Source organism: Grampus griseus (assembly GCF_964374135.1).
Source record: "Grampus griseus genome assembly, chromosome: 12".
Lineage (NCBI taxonomy): Eukaryota > Metazoa > Chordata > Mammalia > Artiodactyla > Delphinidae > Grampus > Grampus griseus.
Genome location: NC_139006.1, coordinates 46606493 through 46629432, shown reverse-complemented (window position 1 = coordinate 46629432; position 22940 = coordinate 46606493). Strand labels below are relative to the sequence as shown.

The 22940-nt window shown below is 39.7% G+C and overlaps 1 protein-coding gene across 1 annotated transcript in view; it reads left to right on the top strand.

The window, feature by feature from the left end:
* DSC2 (desmocollin 2) overlaps positions 1–5112 on the top strand; it is a gene marked incomplete at its 5' end in the record, with an annotated part of 36614 nt that extends 31502 nt beyond the window's left edge. Inside the window, one exon of the mRNA XM_082668114.1 lies at positions 4962–5112. The remainder of the gene's footprint in view (positions 1–4961) is intronic.
* Positions 5113–22940: the final 17828 nt, after the last annotated feature.

The window sequence follows — 22940 nt, the reverse complement described above, 5'->3', positions numbered from 1 at the left end:
ATTGGCTTATAACAATTATTTTTAAAAATTAACACTGGGTAATTTATTCAATAATCAGTTTATCTTTTCAATAGTTTCATCACTACTCAGTCAAAAATACTATTTCTCAAAGTTATTTTTAATACATTATGTATAAAATTCTTGTATATTACTAGTTATGATAAAGTAAATCAAGTAATTTTTAAAAATCAGTGTGTTTGTTAATCATGTGTCTGACATGAGCTTATGGGATTGTATTTTTCTTACTTAGAGAAGTGAGTCTCTTTTTTAGAATCCTGTTCTACATTTTTTAGAATTTTAGAGTTTGATTTGGTGAGGAAATTGGTCCATTGTTACATTTATCTAATTTTACTATTCTAAAGACTATGATGCTATGGGATGTTGGTTAAGTTGCACAATTTCGCTGTGTCTGGTTTTCTTCATCTAAAATGGGGAATAATAATAGAACTCCTTTCCTAGGGTTCTATTAGGGTGGCTGTAAGACATTTGAATAAAAAATGGTTTTTAAACATGAAAGTCAGAGTGGTCCACCTAAAAGGCACTCCTAATAAAACCAAATAATTTTAAATAAGTCACATATACAACCCATTTCATATTAACAAAAATCAATTAAGAAAACAGGATAATGAAAAGGTTGGGTTTGGGGGGGGATTATTTTTATTTTTGTTTTTCATTTTTGAATGTTTGTCAATTGAGCATATGTTTCTCCATAATGATCATCTGATGACTGGGTCTTATATTTCCAGTGGTTCAGAACATACATTGCAAAGATTGCTGAAGTATCTGCAAAGGATTGCTTTGTTTGAAATACTGTGAAACTACTCTATTCAAATTGGCTGGAAAGAGGAACATCCGCTTCTTAAAAAGGGCACTAATTCTAAAGCTCTTTGAAAATTACTTGTGCTTAAGATTCCTCCTGTCAAGCCCATCCTTAGCTGCTCTGCTAGCTTGTTCTGCTAAAGAATGGTTTGCCTCCGAGGCAAGCAGTTGCTTGCCTGGGAGTTTAAGACTCTTGGTAGTCACCATGGTAATCTAAATGCAAAAACTCAAAAACTCCAGAGAGACTACCTTGATGCAAACTCCCAGCTCCACCCTTATTAGCTGTGGGTTTTGAGAAGTCACTCAAGCTTTGAGTCTGGTTTCCTCACTTGTATGACACCTATTGAGGGGGTTGGAGGAGTCTACTTAATAGTTTTGTTGTCAGTTAAAAGAGTTAATTCATGAAAAGACTTGGTACTGGGTTAGCCCTCAATATATGTGTCAGCTGCTGCTATTATCATAGGAGCAGAGGATGCCATAGCTGGGAAGAATCATAGCTCCTGTATCCACTTCTCTACAGCTGACAACTTGCCATCATGTTCCCGTTCATTTTCCCCAGAAGCTCGATCAGTGTTTTTACCTGTGATGGCCTTTAGGAACTTCATGGCTAATAATAGTTTCCAGGTCTCTGATTCTTGGTAGTCAGGAAGCTACATCATACCCATAGCCCACAGATCAGTGTGTGATCAGTCTTAAGACTTAAATGAAAAGCAGATAAAATTCCTAATAAGCCATACATTGCCTCAGGAAGCAAAAAGGAGGCAAAACTCGTAGAGATTTCCCCTACAAAATGTTGCTTCAACAGAGGAAGCCAACGGGGATCTGCCGTTAGTTCAGTGCAATCTGCTTTTGCGATCTCTGTATAATCATTTTCTGCTTTATTGGATTCCCTGTTTTAAGACAGGGCTTTATCTTCGTTCCTTTTCTTTCTTTTTTTTTTTAAGTGCAAAATCTGACTTTGACCACAAACTTTCCCTTTAGTCTCTACCTCCAGCCTTTTCCTGGGCTCAAGATTGAAATCTCGACCCCAGATTTTGCCCTGGTCGACCCCTTAGGCAGTAACGTCCTGAGGACAAAATGCTTTTCCTTCTATGTACCTAGAACCATCCTTTTTTTTACCTCCTTGAATAATGAAGCTGTAAGAGGTTACATGGTATCTGTGTAGAGCTACAGCTCTTATCCAGTTCTTCTTTAAGACCTCTTTTATCCTATTATTTACTTTTAGGTCAAGACCTCTGTTAGGCTAGTACTTTTAACTCATTATGCATAAAGACAAACAGCATGTTGCCCCATCCAATCAGGCCTTCCTGAGTTTCCTGTATAAATAGTGTCCTCCTTCTTATTACTTAGGCTTGAAGCTGAGAAGCCTTAGCTTCTCTTTCTTGTCTGCATAGCACATCCAATTCGTTGCCCCAAACTGCCAAATTTTCTGAGAATTTTAAACACAATTTCATTCATTCATTTTTTTGCATACAGTCATTTAATGCGCTCCCATTTACAGCCATGTAAGGCCTTCCTAATACAGACTGTTTGTGCTCATATGAGAAGGAACAAGCTGAATCAGCTCCTCTTGCATAGGACAAGGCATGGTGTAGTTGTCCCTTACATCCCTACAGGAAACCTGCGCAGAGCTAAGAGGTTAGAGCTGTGGAATTTCTGCTAGTTGCCTGTTTGCTTTTATTTATGTTAGGATACAGGAAGGAGGATGGAGCAAAATGCTGGTTCTTTCACAGTAGACAAATAGTAGGGTGACCTTGCTGAAATATTTGCTTGCACTATTTTTTAGAGTGTGGTTCACCGATCATCTACCTCAGAATCACCCATTGTGTTTGTTAAAATAAAGATCCCTTTGGGACTTCTCTGGTGGTCAGAGGTTAAGACTCCGTGCTTCCACTGCAGGGGGTGCAGGTTTGATCCCTGGTCAGGGAAATAAGATCCCACAGGCAAAGTGGCCCAAAAAAAAAAAAAAAAATCCCTTGAATCAGAATTACAGGGATGACAGGTTATTGGGAAGAAGTATGGAAGGCCACACTTTTTAATAAGTTTGCTAGGTCACTTTTACACCCTTTAAATTTTGAGAACCATGAATAGGGATTAGTATCTTGATTTAGGTGATTATTTGGAAGTTTATGAAACTGAAGTATTTAAAGTTTGCTTCTTCATATCAGATACATTATACAAAATGCTAGAAATGTACCAAAGAGTTGAAACACATTAGTTTGTAAAATTCCACAATTTCAGTTGATTAACCATTTCAGAATGAACTCTGCTCCGTGATTCCTGCCAACCACATGGAAGGGAAGTGGAGGCATGGTCTTAAGGTAGAATCATGGGATGAAGACAATCAGTAAACACTAAAAAAAATGAGCTAATTTTGCCACATAAATGCTGCTAACCAATAACATGTATGCAAATTATGTTGCATCTCTTCCCCAAACAAATCAGGTTGTCAAATCTCCAGAGACAAATGGGGCAAGGAGGGTCAGCACCAGGTGCAACAGGTGACTCTGTCCATGAAGTGGCAGATACTTGGCAGTGCTATGCTGTCATGTGGAAGCCGTGTCGGGCAGGGTGACAGGCAGTGCTCACTGGGTAACCATGATGGCTAGGAGCTTCAGAGGGTTTTATGAAACAGGGAAGGGATGTGGTGGAAGAGTTAAGACTTGCAGCTTAAAGAGTGTTCCCATGGGAAGTGGTCCAATTGGAAATTTTCTAAGAACCAAGGACATGAGGTGAACCTACAGGGAATGAGATGTTCTGAAAGCCATCGTTGAAAGGAGAGGGGCGGGGTCAACCTACAGAATTCTGATGCAAAATTACCAGTAAATCAGGTAAAAGGAATTTATCCTGAAAAGGTAGGATAATGGTGCAAAGATTCCACACACATGCAAAGATGTTTATCTCAGTAGTATGAAATATGTGGATAATTGGAAATAAGCTAAACGTCCCATGATAGGAAAGTAAATGGTTTATAATACATTACTGTGATACAAGTTACCATAAATGAGGATAACGGATGTAGTGACCATGGGCACTGACTTTGTAGTCTGAAAGACATGAATCCAAATTGCAACTTTGTTATCACTAACTGAGGAACCTTGGTAAATCATGGGAGCATCAGATTTGTTACATATAAAATGGGGACAAAATAGGAATAAATGATGTAATACATGTAAAGATCCTATCTTTTTAAAAAATTTGTTTATTTGTTTTTGGTTGCCTCGGGTCTTAGTTGCAGCACACGGGGTCTTCATTGAGGCATGCGGGATCTTTTCATTGCTGTGTGGACTCGTCGTTGTGGCACGTGGGCTTCTCTCTAGTTGTGACATGCGGGCTTAGTTGCCCTGTGGCATGTGGGATCTTAGTTCCCGGACCAGGGCTCGAACCCGTGTCCCTTGCGTTGGAAGGCGGATTCTTTACCACTGGACCACGAGGGACGTCCCAAGGATCCTATCTTAGTTCTTGACTCATCAATGAATTAATAAAGATAGCTATTGCTACTATTGTTATGATGATAATGGAATATCATGCAATTATTTTATTTTGAAGGCTATTTAATGAAGAAAAGACAAAATACAGTATTAATGAAAAAGTAGGACAATTCTCTAGTATAATTCCAAATTCATATAAATGTAAGATTCTATGTAATATACTAAAATAGAGTGGTAATCTGCAGATGAAATATTTCTTTATTGTGTTTTTGTGTTTCCATTTTACAATGAGCATTTATTATAAAATTGGGGGAAAATAATAAATGAAATAACAAGAAAAGTTCATAGGTTTTAGATTTTTGGAGATTTATAGACCTGTGAGAAAAAAACCTTTAAATCTTAGCCTTACAACATCAAGGCTACAAGGAACATGTTACATTCACAGTAAATGACTGAATTGAAGCAAAAACAATATTTTATCATCTCATAAGAATTGAGTGCACTCGTGTTTTTCGTCTAAAAATTTTGCATTAGCACACAAATTTTATGATCAGTAAATTTTCATGTGCTGGCTAGACTAAGAAAAAGTAAACAATTTACTAGACGTACCAAATGAAATATTTCAAACAGTATTTTCATGAGTGCAAGGGTGAACCAAATAAATTGTTCATTTTGTAGCAAGCCTAGCTTTCCCTCTTCCTCCTCCCATAGACACAAAGTTAATCTCTGCACAAAGAAGACCTATGGTGAGGACTTCCCTGGTGGCACAGTGGTTAAGAATCCGCCTGCCAATGTAGGAGACGCCGGTTCGAGCCCTGGTCCACGAAGATTCCACATGCTGTGGAGCATCTAAGCCAGTGTGCCAGAACTACTGAGCCTGTGCTCTAGAGTCCACGAGCCACAGCTACTGAAGTCCGCGTGCCTAGAACCCAAGCTTCGCAACAAGAGAAGCCACCACAAGGAGAAGCCCGTGTTCCACAACAAAGAGTAGCCCCCGCTCGCCACAACTAGAGAAAATCCACGCGCAGCAGCGAAGACTCAACGCAGCAAAAATAAATAAATAAAATAAAATTTAAAAAGATTGCTGAGTCTTCATTACCTTTTAAACATTGTAACATTGTGGTCTGGTCTGGAGTCTGTACTTTTTATATATATATAAATTTATTTCTGGCTGCGTTGGGTCTTCGTTGCTGGGAGCGGGCTTTTCTCTGGTTGCAGCCAACGGGGGCTACTCTTTGTTGCAGTGTGTGGGCTTCTCATTGCGGTGGCTTCTCTCCTTGCGGAGCATGGGCTCTAAGCACGCAGGTTTCAGTTGTTGTGGCGCGTGGGCTCAGTAGTTGTGGCTCGCGGGCTCCAGAGTGCAGGCTTAGTAGCTGTGGTGCACTGGCTTAGTTGCTCCAGGGCATGTGGGATCTTCCACGACCAGGGATTGAACCCGTGTTCCCTGCAATGGCAGGCAGATTCTTAACCACTAAGCCACCAGGGAAGTCCCTGGAATCTGTACTTTCTTTTTTTAATTGAAAAATAGGAGTCATTTTCTAATTATTTTAATGTCTCCTTTATGCAAAATTTTCATATAAACATCAGTAATTTAAATTCTTCCTTTTTGCATAATGCATATAGAAATCTTAGAGAATAAATATCATTTAAAAACTTCTAATTAATAAAATTATTTCTAAAACTCTTTATATGGTTCATTGATTGTTCACAGTAAAAGAATTTGGATAGTTTCCTAGAACAGGATTTAACTTGCAGACACAGTTTTGTTTCTTATGGTTATAATTGGGTGCTGTTTCTTCCAACAATAATAATAATTTAAAACCTGCCAATACATCTTAGGTTTAAGCAGGAAAGAAAAAAACAACATTATGGGTTTCAACCATTTTTGGTTTTAACAGATTAATTTATCTCCATAAAGATTTTTTAAGAGAGGGTATATGGGTCCAAAATTCTGAATTTTTATCTCAACATTCTAAAAACTCATCTGCATCTTTAGGAAAATCACATAACTCCTTCTTTGGGTGTATGTTTCTTCAATAAACTGAGGAGTTAAACCAGGTTAAATATCTAGTCACTTTGTTATAATTTTCTATGATTCCATGTTAATCAAATATAAGTGAAGTGGTAATTCAGTCTTAGTATATCATTGATTTCCAAACGTCCTCCAAGTCAAAGAGATTGTATTGCAATGGCTGTGGTGTGTGGGGATGTATGTCAAGGACAGGGCAAAGATAGTTGGATTAGTTTGATGTTAGCTCCATGCCAACACGAAGCTGGTAAGCAGCCCTGATAAAATGTCTTTAACAGATAAATGCACACGTCTATCCCAGAACTCTTCTGATGCTTTGATTTATATAGTTTGTCTGGATATGTGCCTGAAACTCAATTACGTAGGGAAGTTCCCTTTTTCTTTTTTTTTGGCTGCGTTTCTTTAGGAAATCTTCCAATAACATCTTTGGCAATTTTCAGTCTCTTGCAAAACCCTACCACTTTTTCATTGTTTCATTGATCTCATCATTTCCTTCCTTTCTCAACTTCAATTTATTCATTGCTTTAATCTATTCCACTATAACTTTAACTTCTTTTCCTTTCTCTTCTCTTGCTGAGTAATTACTCAGCAAAACCCTATCACTGGATTTGCCAGCTCTTTCATGAATTTTACATGAACCCTGGAACATGGCTCAAGAAAAAACATTTAACCATGTTGTCAGTGCTGACCCACAATTCTGCCCTGTTACCTAAGTTCAGGGTTTTTCAAACAGTGAGATACAGCCAATTGGTTGAAACACAGCCAATTAACTCGAGGGATGGCCACCTGCATTATTAATAAATTAGAAGGCAATGAACAGAAATGGTCAGTGTGTGTTACACATGGGAACAGTAAGTGTTATTCATGAAATTTAAGTTCCAGATTACATGTATGAGCTATGTACCAGTTCACAACATAAAAAATATTTCTTACTATGAATTAGAGTCAACAATTCAAAAGACTGGTCTAGTCAATTTCCTGTTTTACACCTACTCTCTGTTTAAGTCTCTAGACTACCTTCCTTGCTTAACATAACTTTGCAACTGATTTTAATGACAATATAGAAACAGAACTCTCTCATCTTTCCACCACCAACTCTACCAGACTACCAACAACTATACCATGTACTTTGACCTCCATCCTTTATAATGGATGACTTGCTCTGCTCGTATTTAAGGCAACCTCTCCATTAATACACTGGTTCCCATGACCTTTTCCTTCCTCAAGATCTTTGTTCATGAAATTAACCTCTCCTACATCGTCCATAATCTGCTCTTGCCTGGATCATCTCCAATAATAAACAGAAATGCTTAATAGAAATAATAGTTAACACGGATATAGTAGTTTTCTTGTGCCATATTGTAAAAACTTTGCATATGTTAATTATTTTTATGCTCATTCAAGTTAAGAACTATTATTATTCCCACTTTATAGATGAGGAAACTGAGACACAGAAATGTTAAATGACTAGCTCAGGGTAGTGGTACTAGGATATGATAGAATCAGTATCTGACTAGGCAATCTGACTCCAGAATCTACGCTCTTAGCCACCCTGCAATTTGCTTCTGTCATGTGCATAAAACTTGTTTACCTCAAGTTGTCCTTCAGCGTTTGCCTCATTTTCTCCGTCCCTTTTCATAGAAAAACCTACATAACAGAGACCCAAATGATGCTGTTGCAGAAGGCTTTGAGTCCCATAGGACAACCCTTCAACACCCCACCCAATTTTAACATAGCTGAGGCTGACAGCTCCACACACCTGCCAGTGTCCACCTGGAGCACCTGCTTCAGCATCTCTCAGTCTTGTGTGTAGATGGAGCCCAGAAAGTCAGAGGAGTGACTGCTCCTCAGGGCCCACCCTCACCGTAAAGGGAAGAGAAGTCAGTGGACATGTGCTCCAGATTCCTGTTTGTTAAGGTGACCCTCCAACGGTTCCTTGCCTTTTGGTGTCCATGATTTTGAGTAATCTCCTCCTCTGGAATGAGGGCCGGGCCTCATTGACTAGAAGGCAGGGCAGGACTTCTATTGACTAGAAGCAAGTCTATTGACTAGACTTGCTTCTAGTCAATAGAACATGTCAAAGGTAATGGGATGAGACTTCACCCACATAGCGTATGATTACGCTATATAACATCCCATTTTAGTGGACCGGGGAAAGAGCTTCTTCTTGCTGACTTGCAATAAGCAGCCGTATTAAGCAAGCCTATGTGACAAAGAACTGGCGTGACCTCTAGAAACTGCTGGTGGCTTGTAGGACTTAATGCTGCCCACCATCCATCCAACAGCCACAAAAAGCAGGCCATTTGTTACACAGCCATAAAGAAACCTGCCGAGAATCAGCATGAGCTTGAAAGTGGATCCTTCCCCACCTGAGCCTCTGGATGAAAATGCAGCCCAGCCGACACCTCGGTTGCAGCCTGGTGAGAATAAAGCAGAGCACCCAGCTAAGGCATGTCCAAATATTTGACACACAAAAACTACGGATAATACATGTGTGTTGTTTTAAGCCTCTAAGTTTGTGGTAGCTTAGAATTGCCTGGTCACGTACTCTCTTTCCAGAATACAACTCTGAAGTGCAGTAGACCTCCTTTCTCAGAGTGCGACAGATGGGACTGAGCCCACAGCATTAATCAAGTCAATAACACAACTTTTAGTGACTTTTATATTTTCCCAGTCTCTGATTCTGCCTCCAGGATTATCTCCCAGTAGACTGGCTTCTCTCACATCTGTGTTTCAGGCTTTGTTTCCAGGTGGACCAAAGTGTGACAGGTGCAAGGAAGGGAAGATCTGAGAGTCGCTTTTGTCTCTATTTCCTCATCACCTCGCCTAGTCCATGTGCAGCTCTGCAATCGTACCTTCATCACCACCACTCCAAGGAAACTCACTTTCCTGTCATCACCAATGGCTTAGTCATGTCCAATCCAATGACTTGTTTTTAGCCTTAATCTTACTTGACTTTTCAAAAGCTTATGTCACAGTTAATTACTTCCTTCTTGGTGACAAACTGTCTTCCCTTGGCTTATGGAACACCATGTTCACAGATTATTCCATTCCTCCTTAGTCTCTGGCCACTCCTCCTTAGTCTAGGAGAAGCTGTTTCCTTTTTCCTTCCTGACTCTTGGAGTAACTAAGGGATTTATCTTCACTCATTCCCTAGATTTTCTTTCACTCTCAAAGTTTTAAATAATACATCTTAGCTTGGGTATGTAATAGATATCTCAAACTTTACATGTCCAAATAAAACCCTTCATGTCTTAAGCCAAACCAGTTCCTCTCCCAATTTCCTTCCTTCATTCAGTCATTGTGTTCACACTGCTGCTTAGTACAAAGCCCTTGGTAGGCACCCTTGAATCTTCTCTTTCTCTCACATCCCATCTCCAATCTATCAACCAGTCCTATGAGGTTTAACTTCAAGTTATACCACAAATCCAAACTCCATCACTAGTTGCGTCACTGACTTTCATAGGTCAAACCATCATCACCTTCGGCCTGAACTGCTACATCTGCCAGTGTTGTCCTCTATAATCTCTTTTCTTGCAGCAGCCATAAGTGATTAATAAAATATATACATCAGATCACGCCTTCCTCCCCCACCACCACCCAAAAGCCTTTCTATGCCTTTTTATGAGCAGATGAAATTAAAATAAAACCTAAACTCATTAACGGGGCCCATGAGTTTTTTTAAATCTCTGTTGCTTCTTTTTATTGCTTTATATGCTAGTAGCCTTCACTCCACTCCAACACTTGTTGGCTTCTCTCTGTTCTCTGAACAGACAAGCTTGTTCTTGATTTCCAGGGCTTTTATACTTGGTATTCTCTCAGGCTGGGATGCTTTCCCTCCAGATCATTTGTCTCCTCTATCATTCAGATCTCCAAGTTCACACCTCAGTACATCTTTCCAGATGACCCCTATAAAATACCCATTTCTCAGGATATTTAAACTAGCTTGGGTGTCAGGACTGTTTGGTTTTCCTAAAAGAGGTGTGGCAGAAAACTTGTGGTTTCAGGAAGCATGCCTTCACCACTGTCAATTATATGTGTCTTGAGAACATTTTTATTGTCCCAGTTGAGAGTGTGGAATGGAAAGATGAAAAAGTAGGTAAAGCATGAGCTAAAGGAAGAGATTTTTAAAAACCAAAATGAAAAACAAGACCCATAACATCTAGGTAGAGATGAATAGAGCTATCTCAAAGGGAAGCGTGATTTTGTTTCAAGACTGGCATTAGTCCCTGAGAAATAAGATATTGTATTTCAGTACTTAGTATGAAGGCAATGGAAACACCAATCTCTGTCCTGTGTTTACTGTGTCATGATGCTAAAAGTCTTACATGATAGCTTTGGTTATCTAAGTGGAAAGAACACCAAAACAATACCTGATTTTTTTTTCCTTTTTGCAAATAGCTGTGGACATCAAAATAAATCGTGAGAATTGTGTCAATTGTAAGCAGAGGGAAGTCTTAATAATATAGACAGTTTATCTGGAAACCATTTAAAAGACCCAGACCCAAGAGTTACAATAAATATTCTTGCACTTGAGATAGGAAAGTAGAACCATTAGAATCTTTTTAACCATTAATATTTCACCGAGGATAGGAAACATCTAGACCTAAATGGGTGTGTGGAAGAAATACTTCCTTGATATATATTTCTCCTGTAATTTACTGAAATCTAGGGAAAGACTTTGAAAGTAAGAATAAACGAATACAGGTAACAACAGTCCAGGTAATAAACGAACTGGAAACCACAGTACATTTCATCATGCCCACCATGAAAGGACTTGATGAAGTACACAAAAGCAGACCTAAGCCTTTCTTGTAAAGTAGTGATTAAATAGATTATATAAATGCTACAAAGAGGGCTAAAAAATGGGAAAAGGAGATTTACATCTAAATCAAAATGAAACATTTAAAAAAAATTTAAGAATCTGCATCTTAGAAAAACCCAAAGGCCTGAATTCTTCCAACGTCAATTTCATCATTTCCTGGGTTTTGTATCTGTCATATTTCAGAGTGAGTAAAGAACTTCCACATTCCTAGTGGTGCTTGTGCTACTGGTTAAACAACCACATTTTGAGAACTGCTCATCTAGAGCAAGAATCTCATTTCTGATCTGTACAGTAGAATACTCTGGGAAGCTTTTAAATAAAACACTTAAGAGAGCCCCTCCTTCGGAGAATCCGATGTAATTGATCTGAGGGGGGGCCTGAATGTTGGTGTTTATTAAAAGCTCCCCGGGAGATATCAATACGCAGTGAGAGTTACGAACTACTGCTCCTGGTGGTGATATTCCTAAATTTGTAGTCAGTCCTGGACCCACTGCAGCCTTCCCAAACTTTTTTTGTTTTGTTTTGTTTTGTTTTGTTGCGGTACGCGGACCTCTCACTGTGTGGCCTCTCCCGTTGCGGAGCACAGGCTCCGGACGCGCAGGCTCAGCGCCCATGGCTCACGGGCCCAGCCGCTCCGCGGCATGTGGGATCTTCCCGGACCAGGGCATGAACCCGTGTCCCCTGCATCGACAGGCGGACTCTCAACCACTGCGCCACCAGGGAAGCGCCCTTCCCAAACTTTTGAGTCAATTACAGAACTGGGACATTCTCCTCCATAACTATAAATTTTACCTTGGCATCCAAAGAGAAATTTAAAAAATGTTTTGTGGTCCAAAAGCTTAGACAATAACGTTTTCTAGAAGATACCCTTGCCTCCATCTTCCTACTTGTAAATCCAACCTGTGAAACACAAGATTTTAACAGCTCCTGTGACTCTGGAACCACTTTTGTAATGAATTAGCCAATATAAAGATGAAAAGGAAGAGGAGGAAGAGGAAGGAGGAGGACTTGAATTACATTTTCAACAAATAAAATTCTATTTAAAATGTACGAAATTTGAATTTATATTTAAATAATTTGTATATTTATTACACATAAATAATTTAATTTTAAAAATATGTAGTAAATATTGTCACAAAACAGTAATGAGGAGACAGACGATGCAATTGTACTTAACATGGCCAATAAGCACTTGAAAATTTGCTCAACATCATTAGTCATCAGGGGAAAGCAAATTTAAAACATAAGATATCACGTCATCAGTGAAATGCAAATGAAAGCCACAATGAGACACCCATAGTGGTAAAATTATAAGACTGACAAAAATGTGTTGGCAAGGGGGCTTCCCTGGTGGCGCAGTGGTTGAGAGTCAGCCTGCCGATGCAGGGGACACGGGTTCGTGCCCCGGTCCGGGAGGATCCCACATGCCGCGGAGCGGCTGGGCCCGTGAGCCATGGGCGCTGAGCCTGCGCGTCCGGAGCCTGTGCTCTGCAGCGGGAGAGGCCACAACAGTGAGAGGCCCGTGTACCGCAAACAAACAAAAAATGTGTTGGCAAGGATGTAGAACAACTGGAACTCATATATATTGATATATGCTGGTGGGGAATCGGTCAGGCAGTTTGAATGAAAGTGAAGTATAGCCTTATCCTATGCCCTATGTCCTAGTTATTCTACTACTAGGGATATATGGGGGAGAAATGAAACTCTATGCGCACAAAAAGACTTGCACATGTTCATAGCAGCTTTATTCATAACAGCTAAAATGTGGAAACAACACAAAAGGGAAGAATTAAACACACAGTGGTGTACAGACAATGCAATAGTACTCAGTAATAAAAGGGACAAGGTACTGACACACTCAACAACAATGTTGAATGAAAGACATCGACACAAAAGCATACATTCTAGGGGGCTGTCAGCCCCTAAGATGGTGTCCAATGATCTCTGCCTTTTGCTGTTCGTGCCCTTGTGTAATCGCCATCCCTTGACTTTGGAGTGTTTCTAGTGACTTACTTCTAGCCAACAGAATTAGGCAGAGGTGACAGAATCTCACTTCTGATGTTGTGTTACAAGAACACTGTGGCTTCCATTCTGGGCACCTTATCTTTCTGGTTTGTTCTGAGGGAAGCCAAGTAGCCATGGTGTGGGCTGCCCTAGAGAGGCCCATGTGGCAAGGAACTGACGTCTCAGCCAACATTTATCAAGGAAAGCCTGCCGAAAGTCATGTACAGGAACTTAAAAACAGATCCAGTGGAACCTTGATATGACTGTAGCCTCAGCTTCACACCTTGACTGCAACCTGAGCTAGAGACAGCCAGCTAAGCCTGAATTCCACAGAAACTGTGAGATAACAAGTCCTAGTTGTTTTAACCCACTAAGCTGTGGAATAATGCAAAAGTGATGTCCAATAGATAAAAAGTGATGCTGTAATAGATAACTAAGTTAGTGTGCAATTCCATTTATGTGAAATTCTAAGGAAGCCAAAACTACTCCTTAGTGACAGAAAGCAGAACAGTGGTTGCCTCAGGGTGGGGGTATTGACTAGGGTGAAGGAAATGTTCTCTATCTTGATTTGAATGAAGGTAACACTATGTATTTATATATAGATAAATAATTGGGTCGGCCAAAAAGTTCGTTCGGGTTTTTCGTAAGATGTTACTGAAAAGCCCTAACGAACGTTTTGGCCAACCATATATATATTTATGTATATATTTGTCAAAACTTATGGAAGGAAAAAAAAGCTTATTGAAGTGTATGCTTAAGGTCTATGAAATTTACTCTATGTAATCCAGATGTAAAAGGAAAAATCTTTTCTAAAATTTTACATTTTTACAAGATGGAGAGGCCAGAGATTTAAAAACTACCTACCCCAGGGCAATTATGTCAAACAAGTTAACAGGCAATTTAAAAATTCAGTTAGAATCTCTAGACAGATGGGGTTAGAGTACCCAGGTCAGGCTGACTGGGATCCCTGTTACATTTGGAGGGGAAGGGAAGGAAAAAGCTAGAGGGCCTTGGACAAACTTGGGAAAAATAAAAAAACCTGGCATATTCCTTGCTAAATGCCATAATAGAGTATGCCCTTCTCCTTTGAACAGATGAGTCTGGAAAACTATTGCTGAGAGAGCCCAATAGAGCAAGGCTCAGGCCACCTATTCTCAGGGAATACTTTGTATACTATGATAAATGAATGTGGCAGAAAATAAGATGTCTTTATGTTACATTATGTCATGAGAACATGTGTGTCCTTATCACTTTTCAGTATCTCTCTGAAGAGAGGAAACCTTATTCTCGGTGTGCCAAATGAGAAAGGAAAAGTTGATATTGGATGACATTGGTGTCAATTATCTTGGGACTATTACAGAAAGGCAGGTCCCATAAGGGGAAAGATGTCATAGTTACATCCACAGCGCTTGTCCATTCCAATTTCATTTTGTCCACCCTTCCTAGGATAAGACAAATGGGGAGAGGCAGTGGGCTCCAGTCTTTGCTTGGACCTTTGGAACAGTACAGCAGTTGAGATCAGATAACTCATCATTAGATGGTTGAGAAGCTGTTCCAGATAATATCTGATCACTACTTAACATTGTTTTGTGTTTTTTTTCTTTTCTTTTCTTTAAATTATTTTTTATAGAGCAGGTTCTTATTAGTCATCAATTTTATACACATCAGTGTATACATGTCAATCCCAATCACTCAATTCATCACACCACCACCCCACTCTCCCACTGCTTTCCCCCCTTGGTGTCCATACGTTTGTTCTCTACATGTGTGTCTCAATTTCTGCCCTGCAAACCAGTTCATCTGTACCATTTTTCTAGGTTCCACATGTGTGCGTTAATATACGATATTTGTTTTTCTCTTTCTGACTTACTTCACTCTGCATGACAGTCTCTAGGTCCATCCACGTCTCAACAAATGACCGAATTTCGTTCCTTTTTATGGCTGAGTAATATTCCATTCTATATATGTACCACATCTTCTTTACCCATTCGTCTGTCGATGGGCATTTAGATTGCTTCCATGACCTGGCTATTGAAAATAGTGTTGCAATGAACATTGGGGAGCATGTGTCTTTTGGAGTTATGGTTTTCTCTGAGTATATGCCCAGTAGTGGGATTTCAGGATCATATGGTAATTTTATTTTTAGTTTTTTAAGGAACCTCCATACTGTTCTCCATAGTGGCTATATCAAGTAACATTCCCACCAATAGTGCAAGAGGGTTCCCTTTTCTCCAGACCCTCTCCAGCATTTGTTGCTTGTAGATTTTCTGACGATGCCCATTCTAACTGATATGAGGTGATACCTCACTGTAGTTTTGATTTGCATTTCTATAATAATTAGTGATGGTGAGCAGCTTTTCACGTGCTTCTTGGCCATCTGTATGTCTTCTTTGGAGAAATGTCTATTTAGGTCTTCTGCCCATTTTTGGATTGGGTTGTTTGTTTTTTTAATATTGAGCTGCATGAGCTGTCTGTATATTTTGGAGAATAATCCTTTGTCCGTTGATTCATTTGCAAATATTTCCTCCCATTCTGAGGGTTGTCTTCTTGTCTTGTTTATGATTTCCTTTGCTGTGCAAAAGCTCTGAAGTTTTCTTAGGTCCCATTTGTTTATTTTTGTTTTGATTTCCATTACTCTAGGAGGTGGATCAAAAAAGATCTTGCTGTGATTTATGTCAAAGAGTGTTCTTCCTATGTTTTCCTCTAAGAGTTTTATAGTGTCTGGACTTACATTTAGGTCTTTTACATGTAGCTGTCCAGTTTTCCCAGCACCACTTATTGAAGAGACTGTCTTTTCTCCATTGTATATCCTTTTCTCCTTTGTCATAGATTAGTTGACCATAGGTACGTGGGTTTATCTTTGGGCTTTCTATCTTGTTCCATTGATCTATGTTTCTGTTTTTGTGACAGTACCACATTGTCTTGATTACTGTAGCTTTGTAGTATAGTCTGAAGTCAGGGAGTCTGATTCCTCCAGCTCCGTTTTTATCCCACAAGACTGCTTTGGCTATTCGGGGTCTTTTGTGTCTCCATACAAATTTGAAGATGTTTTGTTCTAGTTCCATAAAAAATGTCATTGGCAATTTGATAGGGATTGCATTGAATCTGTAGATTGCTTTGGGTAATATAGTCATTTTCACAATATTGATTCTTCCAATCCAAAAACATGGTATATCTCTCCATCTGTTGGTATCATCTTTAATTTCTTTCATCAGTGTCTTATAGTTTTCTGCATAGAGCTCTTTTGCCTCCCTAGGTAAGTTTATTCCTAAGTATTTTATTCTTTTTGTTGCAGTGGTAAGTGGGAGTGTTTCCTTAATTTCTCTTTCAGGTTTTTTCATCATTAGTGTATAGGAATGCAAGAGATTTCTGTGCATTAATTTTGTATCCTGCAGCTTTACCAAATTCATTGATTAGCTCTAGTAGTTTTCTGGTAGCATCTTGAGGATTCTCTATGTATACTATCATGTCATCTGCAAACAGTGACAGTTTTACTTCTTCTTTTCCAGTTTGGATTCCTTTTATTTCTTTTTCTTCTCTGATTGCTGTGGCTAGGACTTCCAAAACTATGTTGAATAATAGTGGTGAGAGTGGATATCCTTGTCTCATTCCTGATCCTAGAGGAAATGCTTTCAGTTTTTCACCATTGAGAATGATGTTTGCTGAAGGTTTGTCATATATGACCTTTATTATGTTGAGGTAGGTTCCCTCTATGCCCACTTTCTGGAGTGTTTTTATCATAAATGGGTGTTGAATTTTGTCAAAAGCTTTTTCTGCATCTATTCAGATGATCATATGGTTTTTATTCTTCAGTTTGTTAATATGGTGTATCACATTGATTGATCTGCATATATTGAAGAATCCTTGCAACCCTGGGATAAATCTCACTTGATCATGGTGTATGATCCTTTTAATGTGTTGTTGGATTCTGTTTGCTAGTATTTTGTTGAGGATTTTTGCATCTATATTCATCAGAGATTTGGTCTGTAATTTTCTTTTTTTGTAGTATCTTTGTCTGGTTTTGGTATCAGGGTGATGGTGGCCTCATAGAATGAGCTTGGGAGTAATCCTTCCTCTGCAATTTTTTGGAAGAGTTTGAGAAGGATGGGTGTTATCTCTTTTCTAAATGTTTGATAGAATTCACCTGTGAAGCCATCTGGTCCTGGACTTTTGATTGTTGGAAGAGTTTTAATCACAGTTTCAATTTCATTACTTGTGATTGGTCTGTTCATATTTTCTGTTTATTCCTGGTTCAGTCTTGGAAGTTTCTACCTTTCTAAGAATTTGTCCATTCCTTCCAGGTTGTCCATTTCATTGGCATAGAGTTGCTTGTAGTAGTCTCTTAGGATGCTTTGTATTTCTGCGGTGTCTGTTGTAACTTCTCCTTTTTCATTTCTAATTTTAATGATTTGAGTCCTCTCCCTCTTTTTCTTGATGAGTCTGACTAATGGTTTATCAATTTTGTTTATCTTCTCAAAGAACCAGCTTTTAGTTTTATTGATCTTTGCTATTGTTTTCTTTGTTTCTATTTCATTTATTTCTGCCATGATCTTCATTATTTCTTTCCTTCTGCTAACTCTGGGTTTTGTTTGTTCTTCTTTCTCTAGTTCTTTTAGGTGTAAGGTTCAATTGTTTATTTGAGATTTTTCTTGTGTCTTGAGGTAGGGTTGTATAGCTATAAACTTCCCTCTTAGAACTGCTTTTGCTGCATCCCATAGGTTTTGGATCGTCGTGTTTTTATTGTCATTTGTCTCTAGGCATGTTTTGATTTCCTCTTTGATTTCTTCAGTGATTGATCTCTTGGTTATTTAGTAACGTATTGTTTAGCCTCCATGTCTTTGTGTTTTTTATGGTTTTTTCCCCTGTAATTGATTTCTAATCTCATAGCGTTTTGGTCAGAAAAGAAGCTTGATGTGATTCCAATTTTCTTAAATTTACTGAGGCTTGATTTGTGACCCAAGATGTGATCTATCCCAGGGAATATTCCGTGTGCACTTGAGAAGAAAGTGTAATCTGCTGTTTCTGGATGGAATGTCCTATAAATATCAGTTAAATCTATCTCGTCTATTGTGTCATTTAAAGCTTCTGCATCCTTATTTATTTTCATTTTGGATGATCTGTCCATTGGTGTAAGTGAGGTGTTAAAGAAGATTTCCTGTTTTATAGCTGTTAGCAGATGCCCTATGTATTGAGGTGCGCCTATATTGTGTGCATATATATTTTTAATTGTTATATCTTCTTCTTGGATTGATCCCTTGATCATTATGCAGTGTCCTTCCTTGTCTCTTGTAACATTCTTTATTTTAAAATCTGTTTTATCAGATATGAGTGTTGCTACTCCAGCTTTCTCTTGATTTCCATTTGCATGGAATATCTTTTTTCCATCCCCTCACTTTCAGTCTGTATGTGTCCCTAGGTCTGAAGTGGGTCTCTTGTAGACAGCATATATATGGGTCTTGTTTTTGTATCCACTCAGCAAGCCTGTGTCTTTTGGTTGGAGCATTTAATCCATTTACATTTAAGGTAATTATCGATATGTATGTTCCTATGAACATTTTCTTAATTGTTTTGGGTTTGTTTTTTTAGGTCATTTTCTTCTCTTGTGTTTCCCACTAAGAGAAGTTCCTTTAGCATTTGTTGTAAAGCTGGTTTGGTGGTGCTGAATTCTCTTAGCTTTTGCTTGTCTGTAAAGCTTTTGATTCCTCCATCGAATCTGAATGAGATCCTTGCTGGGTAGAGTACTCTTGGTTGTAGCTTCTTCCCTTTCATCATTTTAAGTATATCATTCCAGTCCCTTCTGTCCTGTAGAGTTTCTGCTGAGAAATCAGCTGTTAACCTTATGGGATCTCCCTTGTATGTTATATGTCATTTGTCCCTTGCTGCTTTCAATAATTTTTCTTTGTCTTTAATTTTTGCCAATTTGATTACTGTGTCTTGGCATGTTTCTCCTTGGGTTTATCCTGTATGGGACTCTCTGTGCTTCCTGGACTTGGGTGGCTATTTCCTTCACATGTTTGGGAAGTTTTCAACTATAATCTCGTCAAATATTTTCTCTGGCCCTTTCTCTCTCTCTTCTCCTTCTGGGACCCCTATAATGCGAATGTTGTTGCATTTAATGTTGTCCCAGAGGTCTCTTAGGCTGACTTCATTTCTTTTCGTTCTTTTTTCTTTATTCTGTTCCACAGCAGTGAATTCCACCATTCTGTCTTCCAGGTCACTTATCCATTCTTCTGCCTTGGTTATTATGCTATTGATTCCTTCTAGTGTAGCTTTCATTTCAGTTATTGTATTTTCCATCTCTGTTTGTTTGTTCTTTAATTCTTCTAGGTCTTTGTTAAACATTTCTTCCATCTTCTCGACCTTTGCCTTCATTCTTTTTCCGAGGTCCTGGATCATCTTCACTCTCATTATTCTGAATTCTTTTTCTGGAAGGTTGCCTATCTCCACTTTATTTAGTTGTTTTTCTGGGGTTTTATCTTGTTCCTTCATCTGGTTCATAGCCCTCTGCCTTTTCATCTTGTCTATCTTTCTGTGAATATGGTTTTTGTTCCACAGGCTGCAGGACTGTAGTTCTTCTTGCTTCTGCTGTCTGCCCTCTGGTGAATGCGGCGATCTAAGAAGCTTGGGCAAGTTTCCTGATGGGAGGGCCTGGTGGTGGGTAGAGCTGACTGTTCCTCTGGTGAGCAGAGCTCGGTAAAACTTTAATCCACTTGACTGCTGATGGGTGGGGCTGGGTTCCTTCCCCTTCCCTGTTGGTTGTTTGGCCTGAGGCAACCCAACACCGGAGCCTACCTGGGCTCTTTGGTGGGGTTAATGGTGGACTCTGGGAGGGCTCACGCCAAGGACTACTTCCTGGAAGTTCTGCTACCAGTGTTACAGCCACCCCCAACCTCTGCAGGAGACCCTCCAACACTAGCAGGTAGATCTGGTTCAGTCTCCCCTGGGGTCACTGCTCCTTCCCCTGGGTCCCGATGCACACTCTACTTTGTGTGTGCCCTCCAAGAGTGGAGTCTCTGTTTCCCCCAGTCCTGTTGAAGTCCTGCAATCAAATCCCACTAGCCTTCAAAGTCTGATTCTCTAGGATTCCTCCTCCTGTTGCTGGACCCCCAGGTTGGGAAGCCTGACATGGGGCTCAGAACCTTCACTCCAGTGGGTGGACTTCTGTGGTATAAGTGTTCTCCAGTCTGTGAGTCACTCAGCCAGCAGTTATGGGATTTGCTTTTACTGTGATTGTGCCACTCCTACCATCTCATTGTGGCTTCTCCTTTGTCTTTGGATGTGGGGTATCTTTTTTTGGTGAGTTCCAGTGTCCTCCTGTCGATGATTGTCCAGCAGCTAGTTGTGATTCTGGTGTTCTCGCAAGAGGGAGTGAGAGCATATCCTTCTACTCCACCATCTTGGTTCAGGGCTCTACTTAACATTGTTTTGAGTAGGAAATAAAGTTCTTAAGGATGTCTCTGTGAGTTTGGAATAATTTATTTTGAGATGTCTAAAAGTACTATTTATTACTTTGGGGGCCTGAAAGGGTGATTTTGGTAACAGATTCTCATTTTTAAAGTGAAATATTATAGTTAAGATCAAGTCTTTCTTGGACCACCATCCAAACAGAACTTGGAATCTGGGAGAAGCAGCCAATTTTATTGCACATGTCAAGAACACTGCAACCTTAGGAGAAAGGGACAACAAAATAGGCTTTCTGGGACATGCCTACATGCCTAATAGGAATATTTCTAGCTTCTTTCTCTCTTTTTCTTTTAACATTCAGGTAAGATCCCTGCATTAGGGTTGTTTAGAGGAATAGGGATCTGGGATAACCTTACATAGATGTGTGTAAGTTAAGACTAGAACTTATCAATTAGGGAAAAGTGCAGCTTATCATAATGTTGAAAGGCAAACACAAGTATGATGCTTGAAAGCAGTGCAAGGAGAGAACCTTGGTGTTTGGCTTGTTCAGTGAACACTAAGTAGCTAATTGGTAGAAAGCTACTCCTTATCTAGTGACAGAGGGCTTGGGAAAATGGGCAGGCGGAAAAGAAAAAAACAAATCAAGTTGAATAAATCTTAAGTAGATAAAATTAATGAGTAGATAATTTAAAATAAAATCAACAATTAAGAACAATAAATAATAACTGCTGAATTTAATAATTTACTGCCCATAGAGAACTGGTGGGAAAATCTGTTTCTCCACTCCTGAGCTAGCTGATAGGCATCTGAGCTGGGGGTCTGCCACTTCCCCAAGCTGATTTTGAGGGATGGTCCTCCTAAACTTCTGGGAAAAAAGAAGGCTGACGGGCCAATGAATCAGATGAATGACACATGGCATCTGGAAGTTGGCCCATTCACACCTGTAGCCTTCATCCGTGAGTAATGCTCTTTGAACAACAGATGCACACAATGTGCTCTCCTGGCGACATGAGAACATATAGGAGAAACTAAAGCCTCACCCGGTGGGAAGAGATTTTCATGCTGACATGAAGTGAAGGATTATGGGATGATTCCAAGATAGGAAGGACTAAATTGACCCTGTAGGAGGACTTTGTTACCCTGGGTTTGTGTAGTTAATGTAAGAAGTTATCACTCACACAATGGAGTTGTTTTCTGTGTGGAAATCCGTCTTCCTTCCAGCCTGGTGAGAAGTCACCAGGAGAACATTCCTCTCTCCTTGAAAGGCCTGTTTGCAGAAGAGAGGCTATTTGTCAGGGCGTCTGAAGATTTCCGTGGAGAAAGAGTAAAACTATTGTAATAGTCCTTGAGTCATTTATTAATAAGGAGAGACTGAAAGGGAGCCTTTCTGAGCCTGGCACACCCTATCTGGATTGGACTATTATCATGGTGTTTCTTAAACTGGATATTTCTGAGTTTGAGAGATGTACAAATGTTCAATTTTTGAATGTTTGTTGCAAGGTTAGAGTGAAAGGTCACACCTCTGTGGCTGGGAGTGTTTTCTCCGGAAAGAAATGGGTAATCCTACTGTCAATCACTCTGGGTAGAAATTAATCCTCAGGAGTAAGGACACAGCACAGAAGAGGAGGAAAGGTAAACTTCTGTTCCCTGGGAGGCCAGGGCTCATTCTGGTCTAGGCTCGAGGTTCTGTATGTTTCCCGGAGCATTTCCATGGGGGTGGAAATAGCGCTGGGAGGGGTGCTTGCCGTGAGGTTGATGGAGATCGTGGATGGCTCTCGTCCTGAGCATCAATGCAATATTATAGGTTACTCTTGACGTCAACTGTCTCCAGCAGTCTTTTTAAATGACACACACACAAAAAAATCAAGGCCGTTCTTAGCGGCGCTGTGGGAAATTTGTGGAGGACCTACCGCCACACTTTGGGAAAGGTGCTACAGGAAAAGCAGCATCCTCTCCTGGAGGCTGGAAGGGCAGTAGCAGAATTTAGTACTCTTAGAGGAAAACAGTAGTGGAGATGAGAGAATCCGACCACCCAGTTGCCAAGCACCAGGGAAGAGCCTTCTCTAAAAGAGCAAGTGGATACACTAAGGGGAGCTAATTTCTAAAAATTAAGTCTGAGAACGCTCCTGGCATTTGACTACATGTTTGTACAGTATTTCCCACTCTTGTTCCAGCAAGCAATTTGTTTGAATACTGTTCATTACCGTGACTATTTACCCTAAATAATATTCTACAAATGCTTCGGAGCTAACGTCTCAGGGCAGAAATCATTCTGTGTCACTAGTAGGACTATTCAACATGAAACTTTTACTTGCTTTTAATTTAAGCTTTTCATAAATATCTCTTCCCTTACCAGCAAATTTGTTCCAAACATCATACAGTTGTACTGGTTGTGTTTTATAGGCGTGTGTGAGGGGACCCACATTTG